The sequence below is a fragment of the Anopheles stephensi genome, chromosome 3, assembly GCF_013141755.1.
Source record: "Anopheles stephensi strain Indian chromosome 3, UCI_ANSTEP_V1.0, whole genome shotgun sequence".
In the NCBI taxonomy this organism is placed as follows: Eukaryota; Metazoa; Arthropoda; class Insecta; order Diptera; family Culicidae; genus Anopheles; species Anopheles stephensi.
Genome location: NC_050203.1, coordinates 27,032,876 through 27,042,389, shown reverse-complemented (window position 1 = coordinate 27,042,389; position 9,514 = coordinate 27,032,876).

Sequence of the window (9,514 nt, the reverse complement as noted above, 5' to 3'; positions counted from 1 at the left end):
CCAGTCACGAACCGTATGGATCGACCGTCTAGCTGATACGTGTGGTGCGAAAAAAGCATGTTCGTTTGATAACAATGTTCACTGGCTTCGGGTTCGCAAATCCAGTTTGCTGTTGATGCATTTTTATTAGGTGGAAAATTGCTTAAAGAATCAGACAAATTAATTGCAGCTGTTTGTTTTTTGCAAAACTAGTCCCCAGAGTGATAGAATCAAGCTTCCCAAATCGTGCTGCTTTAATTGGTCAAACGGGAAAAGCTTGAGACAAATGCGCCATAAAAACATTACTTTAAGCGCCACTGTTTCAACTCAACCTGCCTGGCTTGAAGGCCGCTAGGAAGAAAAATCTCTTATCCATTCTTGCTGGTTTTTATATGAAGCAATAAAGCAATAAACCAGCCAGCCAATTCATTGCGAACGGATACACACCCGACGCTTTAGGTGCCTTCATCCATAATTCATTCGCTCCCCTTTACCCAGAACGTCACCTTTATTGTTCTATTTTTCTGCTATATTGCTCCCTCTCTCTCTCCCTCTATCTCTCTCTTTATTTTTCAATTGCTTTACCTCCTTCGATAAGAATTTCCACCTTTCCAGCCACACCATAACTGGCATTGACAAGGCTAGATTTATAAGATTCGCAATCAAAAGACTTCACCGCCGAACGAACAAGCGACGAACCCGCTAACTGCAGCGCAACGCGTCACAGCGGTCGCCCGAAACGGGGTCAGATGTGACATCGGTGTGTATGTTGCATGCATCGGCATCATGTTGCGTGACATAATCGAAATGGGAGTTGCGTGAGTGTGTGTGTGTGTTTGTATCGGTAAGAAAGCTTCAAGCAACACTAAGAACACGCTTGGGCTAATATTTTTATCTCTTTTTTCACCCTCACAGAAACTGGATTGAGGATGAATTTTACGGCTTGATTAGCGTCCACCCAGGAGGGTGCACCTGGGTTGAATAAATACATCTAAACACATCAGCTAAAGCTCTTCCACGCAGCTGAATGATCCGATTCGTGTCTCTCTAATAACGATCTTCCACTATCTGGTCCATTGCGGTGGTGGTTTCACGCCGAGCCAATCTACTACGCCCAGCAGCTACAGCACCGCGAGAACCAGCGTTGGAATTTGATAGGGATGGATACCGATCGCTACTATCTTTAAGCTTCGCAAAAACCCCCAAACGCGTATTAAAGCGCGCAGAGAACGAGCAACAGGTGGAACCGACCATTTTGAACTGTTTCGTCGATTCGCCTTTTTTATCGACTGGCCTGGCGTCGATTTTATTTGCCAGGCTGGACATTACCTTTTTGCTTTGCTATTGACACTAATCCCGAACGGCTTAGTCACGACAAACCGGACAGCTGGAAGATGAGGCGGGATGAGTCTCGTATGTAAATTGGGTCTCGCGGCAAATCCCGCTCGAGTCGTTTTCTGGGTGAATTTTTGGGGTTTAAAGCATTTCCTAAGATAAGGCTAAGAACTGGTTGAAAGGTGCTGTTCGGAAAAGCCTACTAGCAGAACACTTATTACAGCTCCCAGGGTGATTCCGTTACATTGGACCTGGGATGAAGTAAAAGTACACAGCTAATAGGCGGTTTTAATTGATGATCTTCAATCGATCATTTTGGTAGAAGGAAAAACGTTACACTAACGCTTGCCCGAAACACCGTTTTATCACTGTCTTTTATTCCCACCGTGCGTCGAAAGAAAAACGGGCATTATGAATGTAATTAAATCTATCAAGATTTTAACCGCAGATAAACGCCACAGCACTACAGCCAGTTGTGCGCCTTTATCCAGCACGAAAATCATTTTCCATGCAGAAGGAAAATTGCATCGGAGCTCTCCTGATGGGTGAGATGAAAATGCAAATATGTAGTAAGAATGTGTTGCAGAGCACGCAACATTTTACCACGCATTTAAGGTTCGTTTTACCATAACATACCATAGCATTTTTTTAGTAAACCCAAAGGAATGCCCAGTGCGAGAGTTGGGAGTCGCCATCACAACAATGAACGTACGCGCAACGATCATAATCCAACGGGTCTTAATGAACGTTTGTCTGCGCTGGTAAGATGCATTTCCGGTGGCGCAAAGCACTCGGTGTATGGGGGGGTGTGGAAATTCTATCCCACTTCTCCTCCCACCCCACTAGCCCTGCTGTACACACATCAAACAAAACGGTCTTCAGACGAATTCGGAAAAGCAAGACCAAAGGCATTTAGTTCAAGCATTAAAGAATACGCACCCCGACCCCGGCGGGTTCGTCGCTTGCCGCATGACATTGGGTGATTCTTTTTCTCCCGCTAGAAGCCCCACCGAAAAGGGCTAATTTTCCCGTAATTAAATCATGCTGCTCGTGCCTGAATGATCGTGGCCGGATTGCGTGCGATGAGTAGACAAATTCCGTTCCGTTCTTCGCGAGGGTCCCTCGCTCCCAATGCTTCATCGCTTCATTAGACTGTGTCGTTTACGACTTGCTCACCAAAAAATGGTTCCCCCTAATAGCTAGTAAGTTCAAAAGCGTTCTTTAGCACGCAGAAACAAAACGTGCCACCCTGGATGCTACTGTGCTATCGATTTAAAATCAGTATCTAATTTCTCTTACGCTTGACGCAATAAACAGCCGAGGAATGCTTTAATCTGGGCATCCATTTCCGCAAACAGTTGGCTCGTTTTAACGACCCTTGGGCGGCCCGTGAGAGCCTGCAGTAAAACGTCTTTTTAAAGGTTGCTTATCACCTTTCGGCGGTTGAGATGATTCCGTTCCAGAACTAGAAATGTATGCAAAAATATTCCACACCGCTTGGATGGAGAAAAAATGGCACAACGATGCGTAAATCATTCAATCCCATTTCACCGTACATTAATTCTTCGACTTCAAACAATCCGTTCGCCGGTGATGGGTCCGCCAATCCACCCCAAAGAACGTCTTCGACTTGCAAGATGGATCGATCGTGAATTTCCCTTGATGGTGATTTAATTTAGCACATCTCGGCGGTTTCAAACAAAAAATGAGCGACACACAAAATTTTACTGCGTCCCACGGGATGCTAGCGGACGGGTTATAAACCGCCGTATCTCCCACATCGTCATATAAACTCACCCAAAAGAAAAAGAGGTTGGCAGGGAAAAGAAAACTACAACACCAAACAGAACGAATCACACGAAATATAGGAAGGGAATGGCTTTGGATTGACTGTGTGATCGTTCGAAATTGAAATGCTAATCGTTGCTGTGACGATCCGGAGAAAGTTTGAAGGCAAAAGTGTGCAATCAATTATCGCTCGGTTGTTTGCGTGAGGTTTTCTGAGTCGTACAAATGATGTGAAGTGTGACACCGCGGCTGACAAATTAAATTGTTACCACTCGTCAAGCGATACTAGCGGTTGGGTTTGTGGTTTATGGGAAAATAATTCGCTTGCCTATCGTGCTGTTCGGCTAGCAGGAATGAGAATGATCTATGAACATGTTGAACATATTTATGGTTTTTTTATGGAACCATTTTGCTTTGACTAATATGATTGATTTTTAATTTACGTGCATGATTAAAATATGTTCGTCTTAGTTGAAATCTAAACGATGTCTTGAAATTATTTAAATACTCAATTAAATTGTAGTCTTTATCGGGTTCGAATTATCCATAGCTTAAAAGCCCGTTCCATGAATGAGGTGTTTGGTATGGGGTTTGGCTTTAGTGTAGACCAGATATGGTTATGAGTCATGTAAACTCTTGACAGATTCTTTAATCACTTGTGATTCTACTCCACACCAATTCATACAGGTCATAGTTTATAGTGAGTATTTTAAGGGAGCTTGTTAATACCAAATAATGGAAGTGAGGCCTCACAAAAGATCTATAAAATATGAGCTATGATTCATTGAAGTTATTAAGAGCATATTTTAATTATAGTTGAACGATTAACTTACTTACTTACTTATCAGGCGCTACAACCGCTTTGCGGTCTTGGCCTGCTGCAACAATCCTCGATACCGCTCACGGTTCAGCGCTGTCGTTGAACGATTTAGGGGTTTATTAAACTATATTTCAATATTTTTATTATGATTTTTTCTTAACAGATCAGCCATGTTTCTATTAAAAAAAGAGTTTGAAAAGTCATTTTAAAATACGACTTCTTTTATCATTCATTGATCCTTTATAGGCCTATTACACTTGGTAATTTTGGTTGGAATAATTCTGCAATTCCACTGTCGTCAAACTGTGTAAACCAAAACCATTATTCTCTTTTTCCACACACCTTATCATATCAATACATAAAATAACAGTATCTATGCAGCTAAGCAACCATGCAGACACAGATAAACGCTCTCTTCTTTATTCGGTGCCGCCCAGCACCATCCAGGGGTCACAGAGGATGCGTTGAAAAGCCGCCAGCAGCACGATGGGAAATTGGAGCGATTACAACTTCTTACATCCCGCTAATTTCCCATCACGGCGCTAAACTAAAAACCTCGATACCGATGCTCACATTTCTCTCTAACGAATGGTGCAAAAAAATGCTACACAAACAGAAAACAAAAAAGAGTTAGCGCAAAACAGCAACACAGCAACAGCAACGCTTCACCCTTTTTTAACGCTAAAGAAGAGCAACATCCTCCCCCAATAACCTATTGTTCTAGTTGGGGCGGTTCGGTTTGAACAAATTTACCCGATTAATTATGGCAATAAATCGCTCGCTTTATCGTGCAGCAATCCGGGCATGAGGTCGTGAGCGAAAAAAAAACGAAAAAAGGGAAGAAAATTATGTAAGCATTAAAACATTTCCACAGCATTTTCTTGTTTCATTAACGCACAGCGCAATCGGAAAATACCATCACCACACGCATCCGTAGCACACACGCAAACCGCTTCGAACAGAAAAAAAACAATTGCAAAACGGGAAAACCGATACCTATCACAAACCGATCGACCTCCGTCCGGGGTGCTTTGGGTGGGGTGGTTTCCGGCGCTATACCATAAACAAACATAACTGAACTTTAACTACACGTCAACACGACGGACGGAACCGGGTGTGGCCACCGGGTTCCGAGTGATGACGCCTTGTTGTTGCTGTTTTCTCCCTCTTGCTTTCTTGCTGTGCGGCACTGGCTTACTGGAGATGCTCAATCGAAACGGATACCGTTGCGATGGGAATGATGCTGCTGTTGGGTGGCGGCTGCGTCGACTCATCAACCCATCGTTATCGGGTGGCACTGCCTCCTCGGTTCTGAACCGTGCGGTTCTGAACTCGCAACGCAACAACAACACGGACGAAATTGGAACCAAACGAGCGGCCCATCATCATTGAATTGGTTGTAGTGCTTGATTGGAAGCCGATGGTTTGGAGCGATGCACGAATTAAATGAAGTCTTTTAATGTGTTCGGTTCGCTTTGGCAAACGGTTTCGGGGCAGAGGAAATGAGTGTTTAATTTTTATTTTTATTTATTTGCTAAAGTTTTGCGCTAATTAACAAACCTTGTTTATCTAAAAGTTTGTTTATATTTGACTTTTTTGTTCTCGATGTTCTGTTGCCTCGTTTACTAAATTACAATAGCTTCGGTAACCTGGCTTGATCAAATTAAAAGAGTATCATCAAATTATACAACCCAGTTGTGCATGGACACTAGATGTCGCACAACCGATAACGGTTAATGTACAAAATTTAAGGGAGGAAGATAATTGCATCATTTTCCTCCCTCTAATGACACGGTAAGGTCATCAACTGGTCCCGTTTGTTCTGATCGTCACATCGTTTTAGGCGAAACTGTTGATGGAAACCTTTTTCCCACTATTAAGCATAGTGATGGGGTTTACAGCTTCAAAAACCGTCGACTGGTTGTGATGAAACATTTACCACAAGAACCGGAGCAAACAATTGACAAACAAAGGCACGCTACTTAGGGTGAATTTGCACAATTTTGGTGAGAAAATCAAGATCAAGAAGGAAAGTCAGAGTCAGATCAGATTCTAAGATACAAAATTTAGCCCTCTGTCATTACTCTGTCAAATTAAGATTAAGCTAACGGAAAAGCTGATTTGTGGTAATCGTAAATTGATATCTACCATGATATGCCTTTCTTTTGAGTGCTTGTCTTTTTGAACTAAGTGTCCAAAAATTTCAATAATGCAATATTCAATTTAATTGCTTTTAAAGTTCAGGGGTAGGGAATAGTAATTGAAGTGTTTGGTAGTAATTGGTAGTCATTGAAGTGTTGCTCCTTCCTAGTTACATCATCTTCAGAATCTTCAGACCGGAGTAAATATGTAGTATATGTAGTATGCATTTAAAGTGATATACAGGTTTTATGAATTTTTCAGATGCTGCAAAAATATATGGAAATAGTCGAGAATGTGTCGCTTGAATGCTTTGTTGTTTCGCAAGGGATAACTTTGAACTAAGGAGACAGAGCGTCCATTCAAACCATCGAGATTATTCTGTAACCATACATGTAACTATTATACGGAAAGAGTAGATTTTCGATGGTGCTGGCAAATATTATCCTTTTGTGGGAAGGCTCATCGTCGATAAAAAGTAAACAAAAATTGCCGATAGAATATAAATAAATAGATGAAACTAAATAAGCTCTTCATTTCAAACGTCCAACCCACATGGAGTTCTTAAAGACCGTTAAATAAAACGTTAGAATACTAATTATAAGACTGGAGACTCACAAAGGCTTATCTTCCTTTTAACTGGTAGTGGGATCCTGGAAGTCTCGATCATTTACAGGAACATCTTTAGAGTACTCGTACTCTGCCTAGTCAGCAGTTTCGACGAGTCAGAGGCCTCCAGCATTCATTCTCCTTAGGGCCTCCAAGGGGCTTGGCCCGCCACTAGTACCGCTAATTCTTTAACTGATCGTCTAATGCTCGTTTAATGTTTGAAATTTTTTCCCAAAACCCTTTGTCTTTTCTTTGTCGGTGATTAGCTGCTCGTTGATCTTAAAATCAATCTTTTAAAATCTCGTCAAACGATCTGCCAGGCGAATTTTTGCTGTCGTTGTTCAAAGTTTGGTTTTCTCCAGTCTCTTTAACAGGTGCAACCATTCGTTTCAAAGCGATAAAAACTCTTATAGCTTCGGTGAGATTGTTTGAAATAAGTTTATTGCACCTTTACTAAACGTCCATCAACGACATAACCTCCTGACTAGAAACTCGTGACAATTGTGTTTAGCATCTGGTTACACTCGGGAGCATTAGACGGCTCTGGTGATCGAGCTGGTGAACGAACCATGTGATCAGCATGTGATCGTTCTACACGTAAAGCATGCTACGGAGTTCAATATGAGAGCTAAGAACCTGCAATCCTTAGCAAATCGTTCATCGATGGTTTTATTAAAATTTCACCGTAATCCCACTGATTGCTGTCAAAATTCCTCCCTGATTACTCTGCTAAGCCACCTCTCAAGCAATCATAACCATCAAAGTGTCCTTTTATGGTTCGCATTGCGGTACATCCTTTTTAATTAAACGCACTGTAATGGGGCAAAACTCCACATGCTCCAGTAAAACCAAAAACCAGAAGTAATAACCCATTCTTGATGCTTGCACGCCCTCAATCAACCCAATTTCTTGGCCTTTGCCATTGCTTTAAGTAGCGGCCCGATTGTTGTTTTCGGAAACGTCCATTCACTGCACACTAAAATTGCGAGCGCGCTCACTGGAATGTGCTAAATCTGCGCACTGTAACGCTGGAAAGCTATTCCATTCAGAACATTCGCGCCTAATTGCGATTTTCGATCAAAAATCTACCCCCGAAAGCTGGTGGAACAATTTTGCTTGTTGTTGCTCCTCTTCTTGCGCTGGAGGAATAATTGTTATATTTATTGTTGTTACTGCTTTTTCCTTCTTGCTCTCCTGCCGCGCACGGTAACGCAGCGGATAATGGATCGCCAAATGGGTTTTAACTTCTGGTGCAAAAAGACCGCAATGGACCGCGGCTGGGACCGTATGCAAAAGCAAACTATGTACCGACTTTAAACTAGGCTAAGGCTATGTTGTGCGTGAGTGCGGGAGGTAATAAATAAAAAAAATCCCCAAAAACAGTTAGTAAACGGGTGGGTAGGTTGGGGCAGCGCTCGATGAGAATTGAACCTCCGCCCGTGGCAGAGTGGCAGAAAAAGGTCAGCCCCAATAGAACGGCTTTCTCCACTGCCCGAAACGGAGAAGCGGCCCGGTTTACGCTTGCCCAAAAGCTTTCCCAAATTCTTTTCGATAGCACGGACATAAAGCCATGTAGGCTGCCGCCAAACCGAAGCGACTGAAGATTCACACCGGATTCGCAGCGTCCGGATCGGTACGGTGGTATCGTAAAGGAATAAAAAATGTATAAGAAAATGTACAAAAAACGATCAGCTGTTTAGCGTTCATTGTGATGAAAATCGAGCAAACAGGCCGACTGGAATCGCTGCAAAAATCATTCATCCTGCTTCTTAGTCATCGTTTTGGGATTGGCACTCACAGAACTGGTTATGGTCATGGCATCAGCACCCCGACGCTGTTCAAAGCTTGTGACGCATCTTCAAACCTGGCTGGCCCCGAGTGAAAACCAGGTGCCATAGCATTTAATGGGTCAATGCTTCATCCCTGCCCAAAGATGGTAAGAATCTGTTAGCGAAGAAAGACAAAAGACCCGAAAAGCCAAAGGCTAAATCTCAGTCTCGTTCTCAGCTCTCTTGGGGGGTCAATGTGGTGCTAAACGATCTTTGCGGATGGCAAACAAATGGGAATAGCAATCGTCATCGAGCCCAATCGTGCCTTCCTACTGTTATGGTTCACCCGGACCGGTGAATCAATTATCAAATGCCATCGCGCACCGTCAACCATCGTCAATCTATCCGGATGGGGTCCGGACAGCGAAATACCTCTTCTACAAATCTTCACACCACCACACATCGTCGTCGATCGTCGATGATACACACGTGCGATCGCTTTCGGTAGACAGAATGGGCGAAAAAACCTCTTTTAAAAGTGAACCGAAGTATTGAATGTAAAAAAAGCAGTCCCTCGAAACAATCTTAAAACTTCTACGCCCGATAAAGCGATGAACGTGCATGGTGGGACAAGCATTGGACATATGGGAAAGAAATTCGAACGATACAGATTTTTCAGCCAGTGATGACGCATATTTTGTAGTTCTTAAAAGCACCCAAAATTTCCATTAAAATAAACGAAATATAGAAAAAAATATTATTAGCTTAAGAGATCTACTTCTCTTCAACATAAGAGATCTACTTTCCCTGGTAGCCTATCCATTCAGTTACGTAACTTATCCATAAGTTAGCTCGGTCCAGCCGAACCACACAGCGTCTTTCACGCCGAAACGCCATCCGCTTCACTTACCCAATGGTCGCTCAACACTGGTACACCACCTGGCACACTCTAGATGGCTCCATAAAACTCCACTCCATCAAGCACAACACCGCACCTTGGGACGATCTCGATTCCAACCACATCCAACGAATCGTTTCTCGTCTTCGCATCGGTCACATCCTACCCTGACACATT